Source organism: Cajanus cajan, chromosome 1, assembly GCF_000230855.2.
Source record: "Cajanus cajan strain Asha chromosome 1, NIPB_CcT2T_4, whole genome shotgun sequence".
NCBI classification, from domain to species: domain Eukaryota; kingdom Viridiplantae; phylum Streptophyta; class Magnoliopsida; order Fabales; family Fabaceae; genus Cajanus; species Cajanus cajan.
This window is the reverse complement of record NC_138517.1, coordinates 16,861,039-16,873,790: the sequence shown is the minus strand read 5'-3', so window position 1 is coordinate 16,873,790 and position 12,752 is coordinate 16,861,039.

The window sequence follows — 12,752 nt, the reverse complement described above, 5'->3', positions numbered from 1 at the left end:
GGAAAGGTCAGAGTCCTCTGTGTTGATCAAGAGGTCGCGAGGAAATGCTATGAGGACAGCTTGAGGGCGAGGAGACACTTATATGTGACGCAGATTGATTGGGGTATTCAGTCAATTGAGTTAGATCCAAGGATCAGTCATTTTGATACCCGACCAGCCCCAGGGGAGGATGTGAAGGAGGTTAACTTGGCTGAAGGCAAAACAGTCAAGATTGGTGTGTCTCTAGCTAAAGAAGACGAGGAAGGGTTGGTGACTGTGTTGAAAAACAACCTGTCGGCCTTTGCATGGAGTGCCAGTGACATGCCAGGCATTGACCTGGATTTCCTATGTCACCACCTCATGGTTGACCCCAGGGCGAAGCCAGTGATCCAAAAAAGGTGAAAGTTCGGCAAAGATAAAAGCAAGGCTATAGCTGACGAGACGAAGAAGTTGATGGCGGCCGGTCACATTCAACAAATCCAATACCTGACGTGGCTAGCAAACATGGTCATGGTACGAAAGAGCAATGGAAACTGGAGAATGTGCACAGACTTCACCGACCTAAATAAAGCTTGTCTAAAAGACTCGTACCCACTGCCCAACATAGACTGCCTAGTCGATAATGCGTCGGGGTATGAATTGCTAAGCTTCATGGATGCATACTCGGGTTATAATCAGATCAGGATGCATCCCGCCAATGAAGACAAAACGACATTCATAGCCGATCAGGCCACCTACTGTTACAAAGCCATGCCTTTTGGCTTGAAGAACGCGGGGGGCGACGTACCAGAGGCTTATGGACAAGGTTTTGGCAGAACAGTTAGGAAGAAATGTGGAAGCATACGTAGACGACATGGTTGTCAAGTACGCTAGCGTCTCCCGGCATTTTGCCGATCTGCAAGAATCATTTGACACTCTCGCACGTTACCAGCTCAAGTTGAATCCTACAAAGTGCTCTTTCGGTGTTCAAGCAGGGAAATTCATCGATTTTTTGTTGACTCATCGTGGCATTGAAGCGAATCTTGATAAATGCTCCGCGATAATAAATATGAGAAGTCCTGCAACAGTAAAGGAGGTCCAACAGTTGGCGGGGAGGATGGCTTCCTTTTCTCGGTTTCTTTCAAAAGTGGCGGACAAGTCATTGTCCTTATTCCAATGTTTAAGGAAGAACGGTCGTTTCTCATGGATGGACGAATGTGAAAGGGCATTCGGCGAACTCAAGCAGGCTCTCACCTCACCGCCAATCCTCACCAAACCACAAATCGATTCCCATTTGTTGGTGTACTTGTCGGCGTCAGACAGCGCTGTCAGCGCAGTCTTAGTGCAAGAGAGAGGTAATTCTCAAATGCCTATTTATTTTGTTAGCAAGGTGTTGCAAGGGGCGGAGGTTCGCTATCAAAAACTTGAGAAGCTGGCATTTACCATATTAGTAACCGTGCAAAAGCTCAGACACTATTTTCAGAGTTACGAAATAATAATCCGAACAGACTACCCTTTCAGGCAGGTCTTGCAAAAGCCCGACCTCGTGGGAAGAATGATGAAATGGTCAATCGAGTTGTCAGAATTTGTAATCAAGTACGAACCGAGAGGAGCCAACAAAGCTCAAGTGTTGGCCGACTTCTTAGTAGAGCTGACCCCACCTGCCGAGGAAGATTCTTCTGGAGAAAGCGAGTGGATCCTGTCTGTCGACGGAGCTTCGAACTTGGGTGGTAGCGGAGCCGGGATCGTTCTTGAGGGTCCCGGAGGCATACTCTTGGAAAAATCACTACGGTTTGAGTTTTGGGCGAGCAATAATCAGGCAGAATACGAAGCGCTATTGGCAGGGTTGGTCTTGGCAAAAGAAATGGGCGCAACAAGCCTGTCGGCCAGGAGTGACTCACAACTGGTGACGGGGCAGGTAGCAGGAACGTTCCAAGCGAAGGACCCCCAACTAGCTCGGCACCTGGAAAAAGTAAAGGTCATGTCGTCCGACTTCACCACGTTTTCATTGAGCCATGTTCCAAGGGAGCAGAATTCACGAGCCGACCTCCTCTTAAAACTGGCAAGCACGAAGAGACTAGGAGCTACGCGCTTGTAGACCCCTAAAATTGTCTAGGTCAGAAATAAGACTCAAAGACTCTCGAAGACCGAAGGAAAGTCAGCCGGAAGGACTCCTGGAAGACCCTAGGATGATTCTTTGTAGGTCTAGAAGTCTTAGAGTAGCTTAGAATAAGGGTGTGCGAGGATTGGAGCTCAATACGCCCTCCCAGAGGTTCAGTACGGCCGTACTGAGCCATTTGAACTGCAATACGGCCGTAGTGAACTCAATACGGCCGTACTGAAGTTTTTGAACTTCAGTACGGCCGTACCAAATTCAATACGGCCGTACTGTAGTTCAAAAACCCAGTACGGGCCGTATTGACCTCTCAGGCCGTATTGCGCCTCAATCCTATAAATAGGACGTCATTTGCACGTCCTTCCACACTTTTTACACATTCCTCAACCCTCCTACTGAGTATTCTTGGGTTTTTGAGCCTTTCTCTGCCCTAGATATCTCTCCGGGAGTTGATCCGACGAAGTTCTTGAGTCATGAGCCATTAGCTTGAGATTCGAACAAGTCGAAGGGAAATCTCTTTGATTTCCATAGTAAAAATTTTGTCTTTAGGGGAAAGGAGCGAGCGGACGTGTAGTGGGAAGGAGCGCCAAAAAGCCTCCTAACGATTGTTCTGATATATATAAAAGCCCGCTTCGGAGGTTTCTTTCTAAATCCTTTCTTTTACCGCTTTTATTGATTTTTGATTGTTGCATTACATGTTTAGAGCTTTCATAATGTAAATATTTCATCTATAATCGTTTCTAATAAAAAGGGGTAATTTAGTAACTTTTTACTGTTATTTATGAAATAATCCGTCATAGGGAACCCGAAAGGGGCGTTATGGGGTGCTAACACCTTCCTCGCACGTAACCGACTCCCTTACCCGACTCTGGTTGTAATGGCCAAAGTTGATTTACGAAAATCAATTGCCTTATATCTTTTTCCAATGTTTTGAGTAAAATATTGGTGGCGACTCCAAGAACCCTTCTTTTTACGAAAACCGCTAATCTATGGAGGGTCCCGTTTGGGATTATCATAGATTGGTGAGAATCGTTTAATAAATATTGTTAGTTCGATGAGGTCTCAGTTTGAGAATAAGTCGCTCTAACAATCCAACATTTTCCAAAACCTTAATAAGAGTCCAACCATCGTCGCGAATGCCAACGTCCGTTTCGGCGGGTGGCGACAGATGGCGACTCCGCTGGGGAAGCCTCGAGAGTCAGTCCCATTTAGTGATGGATTATTTCTAAAATAATAGTTTAAAATTACTTCATTACCCCTCGCTTGTATGATAATATGTTTTATCTATGTGGCTTTAATAACTGTTGGATGTTTAAATTTTTGCAATTGTTTGAAATATAAACTGCACACAAACCTTTGCACACAACAGTTCCCTCTATACCCGGGGGCATGAGTGGAAAGCCATAGGGAGTGGATGTTAGTACGGCCGGTTGTCGAATGGGTCTATAGGTACCCGTAGACCGTTGTCGGAAAGCATCACTCAAGGTGATAACCATGAACTCAAGTCCGACAGTGCGTTGGAACTTTCCATCGACTTACGACGAGAGGAATTGGGTCCCTATAATGGGGGCACCTTGGGGGCCTCAGACCAGTGAGAACAGTTAGAACCTCCTTGAATATGCACTTTTCTGCAGGATACCCCTACCTCGTGATTCGCTCGTGACTGTTCGTGGATGAGTGAATTGTTTGTGCATCGTTTATGTGACATTGTTTGAGCATACATTGCATTCTTTAAACATACAACATTCCCTTTTTTTTAAAAAAAATAATAATAATAAATAATAAGAATAAATAGGAATAAGAATCTTCCATTACATGGTGTTAACATCTACCCTCATCACATTCATATAGGTAGTTTCCCTTTTCACCCAAAAAAAATACAAAAAACAAAATACCCAAAAAAAAAAGATTATTTATCCAAACCAAGCAATATCATGCATCATCTTAGGAACATCCTGAAAACATGATAATGCTTAGTTGAAAAAAATACAATGCATGCATATTCAACGCCATCATCTCATATCATGCATTCTTATCGTAGATCATGGAGGGATCTAGGGAAGTGCAAGGGCAGTTGAAGAAAGTGGACTTCTTATTATACCGTGCTGAGAGGTTGGACCACCTCTGTTCTTTGATGCCACGTGAGGCTCGTGTTGAGTTCGAGAAATCATATGGACGAGTCCTCGATTTGATGAAGATATGTGTGGATCCGGCCTTTCTGAGAGCATTGGTTCACTTTTGGAGTCCCGATCTGCATTGCTTTGAGTTCCCCCAGTTTGACTTAGTTCCTACTCTCGAGGAGTACGAGCTCATGCTGCGATGGCCCAAATCAGCAGGGGTCTATGTCTTTCATGGTAATTATGTGGCCGTGGAGAGGGTCGCTACTCAAGTCAAACTACCATCACGATCATGGCAGTATCAAAGGTTGGAAGCTCGCTATGATCGAGGATCACCTTTCTTCCTTAGCTGGTGAGGGAGATTGGTCAGCTTTCAACAAGACTCTAGCGTTAGCTGTGTTTGGGACAATCCTATTCCCCTTTCACGCTAACATAGTGGACCATGCCGCTATGGATGCTTTCTTCGCATGGGACGTGCACATGAAGAGTCCCGTGCCTGCCATTCTTACCGACACCTTGCTTTCTGTCAACATGTCTCAGCAGAAGCAAGGGAAGATTATCCGATGTTGCACCTCCTTATTATATGTGTGGAGCATCACACACTTCTATGCCTCTAGTCACATGGGGACTTTGCCCGATCCGTTGAGGAATTTTTCAAAGATCCCCGTATGCCGCCGTTATGCTTCCGAATGGAAGGAAGAGATGGAACAGTGGAGCATTGAGCACTTCACATGGGTTTGTCCTTGGTTCCGTCCGAGCAATGTATTGATGAGATGCGGCAGTTACCCAAGCATACCCTTTATGGGCCTCAGAGGTTGCATAGCTTATTCACCTAGATTGGCTATGAGACAACTTATGAGGACTCAGATTGTTCCTACCAAAGAGGAGCTTGGAGGATTGTGTTTCTCCTTTGATTCCGAGCATCAGAGGGACATGCACGCTGTCATTAGAGCGTGGGAGAGACCAATCTACGAGGAAGATCGAGAGCTTGGAAAGCCTCGGGTATCCGTCTCCACCGACTACGAGATTTGGAGGAGCGAGAGGGGGGTGCCCCAACCATCCACCTCTTGCGTAACCGCAGTCACAAGGAGGGTGCTACAAGAACAAGTCGATGCCTTGACCAAGAAGCTGGAAATCATGGGAGCTCAGATGAGAGTTCTTGAAGAGAAAAATGAAGAATCCAGTTTCGCCATTGACGGTCTACAAAGGCAGTGCAAGAAAAAAGACCATGAGATAGAGCGGCTCAAGGACGAGTGTGCCAACCTTAATGAGAAGGCTACTCGGGCATCCAAAATGCCAAAGGTCGAACCGAGTAGTCAACTTCGAGATGTTGACGCAAAGATAGCACACCTTGAAGCCGAGTACGCAAGGCAGGCACAGTTGATCAAGTACATACAGGATGACTTACTCTTGACTCGATCCGATGCGCAGCAATGGCGGGAAGTTGCTCAACAACAAACCGCAAGCCTTTCCGATTTTCGCAAGAAGGAAAAGGAAGGACTAGCACATATGGCTAAGCTCCAAGAGGAGAAGGATCAAGCCGAAGACGAGCTTAATGAGCTGCAAGCCATGATCAACTACCACATTCAAAAGGCGAAGGACGCTCAAAAGATTAGTGATGATATGAGCCAAGCAGTCCATACGCAAGTTGAGGCAATGGCCCGTCATGTAGAGGAAGCCGAAGATGAATGGAGAAGAAACATGAACCCGCCTGTGGGTTTCTATCGGCTCTTCTCATTTTGTAAAAAATTGCTTCAAAGCATTGTATAATAAGTTGTACACTTTCCTTGATTAATAAATTGAATTTTGAGATCTATGGAATCTTTCAATTGCCTTTGCATTTCATAGTCATTCATTCGCATACATCCCTCCTAGTAATTCATTAATAAACATTAATAAAAAGAAAGAATTAACCGATGTGTATGTTCAGAATGGATCGTACGCCGTTTGTTATTAAGTGTAAGCCAACAACCGCGCCAAGCGAACGCACATCAACTCCGTTATTGGTAATCAAGACGAATAAAGGGGAAGGTCCGATACCATTGAAGATCACTGCTCCAAGACCTTTTCCCTACGAATCGAATAAGGTTGTGCCATGGATATACGACATCCATTCTTCTGCTGACAGCGATATCTCTAACATCGCTGGACTTGGGGGCATGACTAGGAGTGGCAGGATCTACACTCCCGAAGATCTTCACGATAAAGCTCCCAAGAATAAAGGAAAGGAAAAAGAAAAGAAAAAACCGAGGAAAATAAAGAATCCGAGGATAAAGATCAAAGGACGAAGAGGAACCAAGATCCTTCTCGACGTTCTTTAAGCCAAATCTTTAGGAAGGCCGGTTCACAAGCGTCAAGGCCGGTCGTCATCATCAAGTGCTCTCCTCCTTCCGATAGGGATGTATAGACCTGATGATTGTTAGAGATCACTCCTCGGGGACAGCCCGACCCCCGAGCCTCGATAGGGCACATGTTTCCGCTAGAATTATAATAAAATCATTCTTTATTATTTCTTACTGCTTCTCTTCTTGCTTACAATAAATTTCTAGACCATGTTATTTTTAACCCTGTTTGAATAAGCATGAATGAAGTTGAAATTGTCTTAATAACAATAAACCCGCATCATTTTTATGCGAAAGTGGGTGTGATAACTTGGAGCACCATTCCTTGGCCTCGACAAGTGCCATCATGGATAAAAAAGGGAATCCTTTAAAGAACAAAAATCATAAAAACAAAAAAGCTCGGCAGGAAACCCAAAAAGGGGGCTGCGCAAAAATAAGAGCAAAAAGACCCGCTAGGAACCCCACGAAAGGGTGACCTAGGCAAAAGTTAGGGTTGCGAAAATAAACAAAAACAAAGGTCCGCTAAGACGCCACAAAAGGGCGTTTTAGGCAAAAATAAGGACGATCAAAAAGCGAAAATAAATCCATGATGGTACCATGAGCTGAATTCAAAAAGAAAGGTTCAAGGAAACTATTTAAGTTTTCGAATCACAACGTCAATAACAAGACTTCCTTAACTTCATAAGTGTTTAATCAAACAAGCCTAAACACATAAGCCTACCTTGGCCAGCCATTCTTACAAAAACCATTTTTAAAACAATAATAATCCCCTCTAAAACACAAGCTTTTGAACAAAAAATACCTTTCCTTTCTTTTCTCTTGTCCCAAACGATTTTAGAATAATCTAGTGGAAACATGGAGATATAGTGGTCAATAGGAGGGTTAACACGTCTTCTAAAGGAAGGGAAGGATCACTGGGTCGATGACACCAATCTCGATATAACACGCATCATTCCTCGGTTACAGAAATCGGCAGCGCACAGCCCGTCTAAGAGGAATGGCAAAATCCAAGCAAAGAAACGCATCGGTTAATTCTTTTGAAAAATAAATCAAATAGAATTAGGTGCATCATACCGCATACATGCATACAGATGATAGGTGTACTGGAAGATCACTTATTCTCTGTTTATTGAAAAAACAAACAAAAAAACAAAAAAACAAAAAAACAAAAAACATATAAACTTCAGAAAAAACAAAGCGCCCGTACCATGTTCAGTACACCCGTACTAAAATTAGGGTTATGAACAAATTTTCAACTCAATACGGGCGTACTGAAATGAATACGGCCGTATTGGCCATAAACGTCCACACCGATACGGGTGTATTGAATTCAATACGGCCCGTACTGGCCCATTCTTTTGTACATCAACAATAAGATCAGTACGGCCGTACTGAATTCAGTATGGGCCGTACTTTTTTCTATAAATACGTCCCTCCTCCTCTCATTCATCACAACATCTTCATTCCTCTGCATACTTTATCTGTGAGTGTGTTTGAGACCCTTCTGTACAGAAAAAGCCAAAAATCGACAAAAAAAAAAAGGCAAAATTCAGAAAATCAAACAATCATACAGAATAACTGAGCCTGGAGAGGCTTGCCGAAATAATACTCCCCAGAGACATCTCAGCTTGCACTCTTAGGCCGAATTCTCAGTGAAAGTTATCAGAGCAAGATCAGCCAGTCCCTAATGGAAGCATGATCATCCAAACGAAAACATCCAAGTCAAAGAACTCAGACTTCCTCAGTGGAAGATGGCTTTCCAACTCAAGCAACGAGTGAAGCTAAGCCTGCAGAGGCTTTCTAAATAATACTCTGGGATACACAAAATCCTCAATTCTCATTCGCCTACTCAGAGGCACTCCTTCAAAAAGAGAAAATCCAAAAAGATTAATACCCATTCCCCAAGCAGAATTCGGTATTCAGATACACACCGAGCGTCAAGATAATCCGCCTAACAGAAAAGGCCAATCAAGATCAATACGACAGAATCCCCCAGCGGATAACAGCCTACACAGAGGCAACAAAACCAGAAAAATCAAAAAGAGTCACCCGAACAAGGATAACCGGGATACTCCACCAACGTCGAAAGGACGTCAGCCAATCATAAGGCACCGCTCACCCCAGAAAGAGCATCTTCGTGTCTACATCCCCAAGGAATCAGAATTTCCCCAGTGGGCACCAACTACGCAATGGAAAGTTGGGACACAAGAACCTATGAGTAACTGCACATCCCCTAGACGGATCCCTGCGTTATCCAGCCCTCAGCGGCACCAAAATCAAAAACAACCGTCGAAGCAGCATCGTGGACTGTGGAGACAAAATCATCACAAATCCCTGGAGAGGGCAAACTCACGCTACCAAAGTGACCAGAAGCACGGAGGTATGCAACCCTGGGGAGGGCAAACCGCAGACCCTGGAGAGGGCAAACTCAAGCTGCCAAAGTGATCAGAAACACTGAGGTATGCAACGAGCCTGGAGAGGCGACGACTAATACTCAGCTACCCCGTCGTCAGAAACACGGAGGTATGCAGCTGCCAAGGTTGACAGCAACACCAAGGTATGCACGAGCCTGGAGAGGCGACGACTAATACTCAGCTACCCCGTCGTCAGAAACAGGGAGGTATGCAGCTTCCAAGGTTGTCAGAAACACCAAGGTATGCACGAGCCTGGAGAGGCGACGACTAATACTCAGCTACCCCGTCGTCAGAAACACGGAGGTATGCAGCTGCCGAGGTTGTCAAAAACACCAAGGTATGCACGAGCCTGGAGAGGCGACGACTAATACTCAGCTACCCCGTCGTCAGAAACACGGAGGTACGCAACTGCCAACATCGTCAGAAACATGGAGGCATGCACACCCTGGAGAGGGAAAACTCACGCTACCGAGGTTGTCAGAAACACCGAGGTATGCACGAGCCTGGAGAGGCGACGACTAATACTCAGCTACCCCGTCGTCAGAAACACGGAGGTATGCAGCTGCCGAGGTTGTCAGAAACACCAAGGTATGCACGAGCCTGGAGAGGCGACGACTAATACTCAGCTACCCCGTCGTCAGAAACACGGAGGTACGCAGCTGCCAACATCGTCAGAAACATGGAGGCATGCACACCCTGGAGAGGGCAAACTCAAGCTGCCAAAGTGATCAGAAACACTGAGGTATGCAACGAGCCTGGAGAGGCGACGACTAATACTCAGCTACCCCGTCGTCAGAAACACGGAGGTATGCAGCTGCCAACATCGTCAGAAACATGGAGGCATGCAGACCCTGGAGAGGGCAAACTCACGCTACCGAGGTTGTCAGAAACACCGAGGTATGCAACGAGCCTGGAGAGGCGACGACTAATACTCAACCTGGAGAGGCTACTCAACAGTTTTCCCACCTGAAGACACTACAAGTCGGAAGGGTGGCCTGTTCCCCGGACAATTGGGTCAACTCCTTTACTTGCCAACCGGTACACCAAAAAGCCGTTTGACTAAGTAAAGGGGGGGCAGCTGTAGACCCCTAAAATTGTCCGGGTCGGAAATAAGACTCAAAGACTCTCGAAGACCGAAGGAAAGTCAGCCGGAAGGACTCCTGGAAGACCCTAGGATGATTCTTTGTAGGTCTAGAAGTCTTAGAGTAGCTTAGAATAAGGGTGTGCGAGGATTGGAGCTCAATACGCCCTCCCAGAGGTTCAGTACGGCCGTACTGAGCCATTTGAACTGCAATACGGCCGTAGTGAACTCAATATGGCCGTACTGAAGTTTTTGAACTTCAGTACGGCCGTACCAAATTCAATACGGCCGTACTGTAGTTCAAAAAACTTCAGTACGGCCGTACCAAATTCAATACGGTCGTACTGTAGTTCAAAAACCCAGTACGGGCCGTATTGACCTCCCAGGCCGTATTGCGCCTCAATCCTATAAATAGGACGTCATTTGCACGTCCTTCCACACTTTTTACACATTCCTCAACCCTCCTACTGAGTATTCTTGGGTTTTTGAGCCTTTCTCTGCCCTAGATATCTCTCCGGGAGTTGATTCGATGAAGTTCTTGAGTCATGAGCCATTAGCTTGAGATTCGAACAAGTCGAAGGGAAATCTCTTTGATTTCCATAGTAAAAATTTTGTCTTTAGGGGAAAGGAGCGAGCGGACGTGTAGTGGGAAGGAGCGCCAAAAAGCCTCCTAACGATTGTTCTGATATATATAAAAGCCCGCTTCGGAGGTTTCTTTCTAAATCCTTTCTTTTACCGCTTTTATTGATTTTTGATTGTTGCATTACATGTTTAGAGCTTTCATAATGTAAATATTTCATCTATAATCGTTTCTAATAAAAAGGGGTAATTTAGTAACTTTTTACTGTTATTTATGAAATAATCCGTCATAGGGAACCCGAAAGGGGCGTTGTGGGGTGCTAACACCTTCCTCGCACGTAACCGACTCCCTTACCCGAATCTGGTTGTAATGGCCAAAGTTGATTTACGAAAATCAATTGCCTTATATCTTTTTCCAATGTTTTGAGTAAAATATTGGTGGCGACTCCAAGAACCCTTCTTTTTACGAAAACCGCTAATCTATGGAGGGTCCCGTTTGGGATTAACATAGATTGGTGAGAATCGTTTAATAAATATTGTTAGTTCGGTGAGGTCTCAGTTTGAGAATAAGTCGCTCTAACAATCCAACATTTTCCAAAACCTTAATAAGAGTCCAACCATCGTCGCGAATGCCAACGTCCGTTTCGGCGGGTGGCGACAGCGCTCGGTCATCCAAGAAGTCATGTCTCAACCGAGCATCAATAATTCGTCTGCTGAGGTATTGGTTATCGGAGAAAAAGAAGAATCCTGGATGACACCTTACATCCTATATCTGACACGAGAATCATTGCCGGAAGATAAGCACGAAGCATCATTGATTATAAGGGAGTCGGCGAGGTTCGTGATCTTGTCGGGGGTACTGTACCAAAGGGCATTCAGTGCCCCTCTGATGAGGTGCTTAACGGAGTCCCAAGCCCAGCGAGTAATGGAAGAAATTCAAGGGGGGATGTGTGGAAGCCACATCGGAGGTCGATCTCTTGTGTATAAGGTAACCCGAGCAGGTTACTTCTGGCCGACTTTACGAAAAGATTGCATCAATTGGGTTCGCAAATGCGATGAATGCCAAAGACACGTAGTCCAGCATCACTCACCTACCGAAAGACTCCACTCGCTTATATCTCCATGGCCTTTCAACAAGTGGGGGATTGATATTTTAGGTCCTTTTTCGATGGCTGTACGCCAATTAAAATTCCTTATCGTGGCGGTGGATTACTTTAGCAAATGGATTGAAGCGGAACTGGTAGCAACCATCTCAGCCGAAAGGGTGAGAGCTTTCTTATGGAAGAACATCATATGCCGATACATTATCCCGCATGTGTTGGTATCGGATAATGGAACACAATTCACTAGTGAAAGAGTTCAAAGCTTTTGTAAAGAGATCGGAGTCCGAATGATGTTTACCTCTATAGAACACCCCCAGTCCAACGGTCAAGCAGAATCGGCAAACAAGGTGATACTCTCTAGAATAAGGAAGCGGGTTGAAAATTCAGGCTTGTCATGGGTGGATGAACTCCCCAGAGTACTATGGTCGTATCACACGACTACTCACTCATCCACCCAAGACACCCCGTTTAACTTGGTATACGGAACAGATGCGATGATACCAGTCAAGTTAAAAGAACCATCCATGTGCGCATCATACTTCACCGAGGAAGAATCTGACAAGGGAAGACGAGTCGATCTTGATTTGATTGCCGAAACGAGAGATAGAGCTCGAATAAATCAGGTAGCGGCACAACGACATGCAGCATTCAAGTATAACTCGAAGGTCGTCCCGCGAAGCTTTGTTGAAGGAGACCTTGTCTTGAAATGTGCTCAACTGACTCAACTCAGGAACAAGTTGTCCCCTAAATGGGTCGGCCCGTATCGCATTGACGAGGTAGTCGGCAAGGGAGCTTATCGATTGAATACGCTTGATGGAGGAAGGTTACCAAGAACTTGGAATGCTACAAATCTGCATTTTTATTATAGCTAGTCTGTCCATTTGTATCAGGTGTACTCTTTTCCTAGCTCAGTATTTTTTTCCCCATAAAAATGTGAGGGGTTTTTTGCTGAGAAGGTTTTTAACGAGACACCATCAACTGATAATTTCTCATTTCAATAAACATCATCCTCTAGTATTTTTTCATGACTTCTAACATGTGT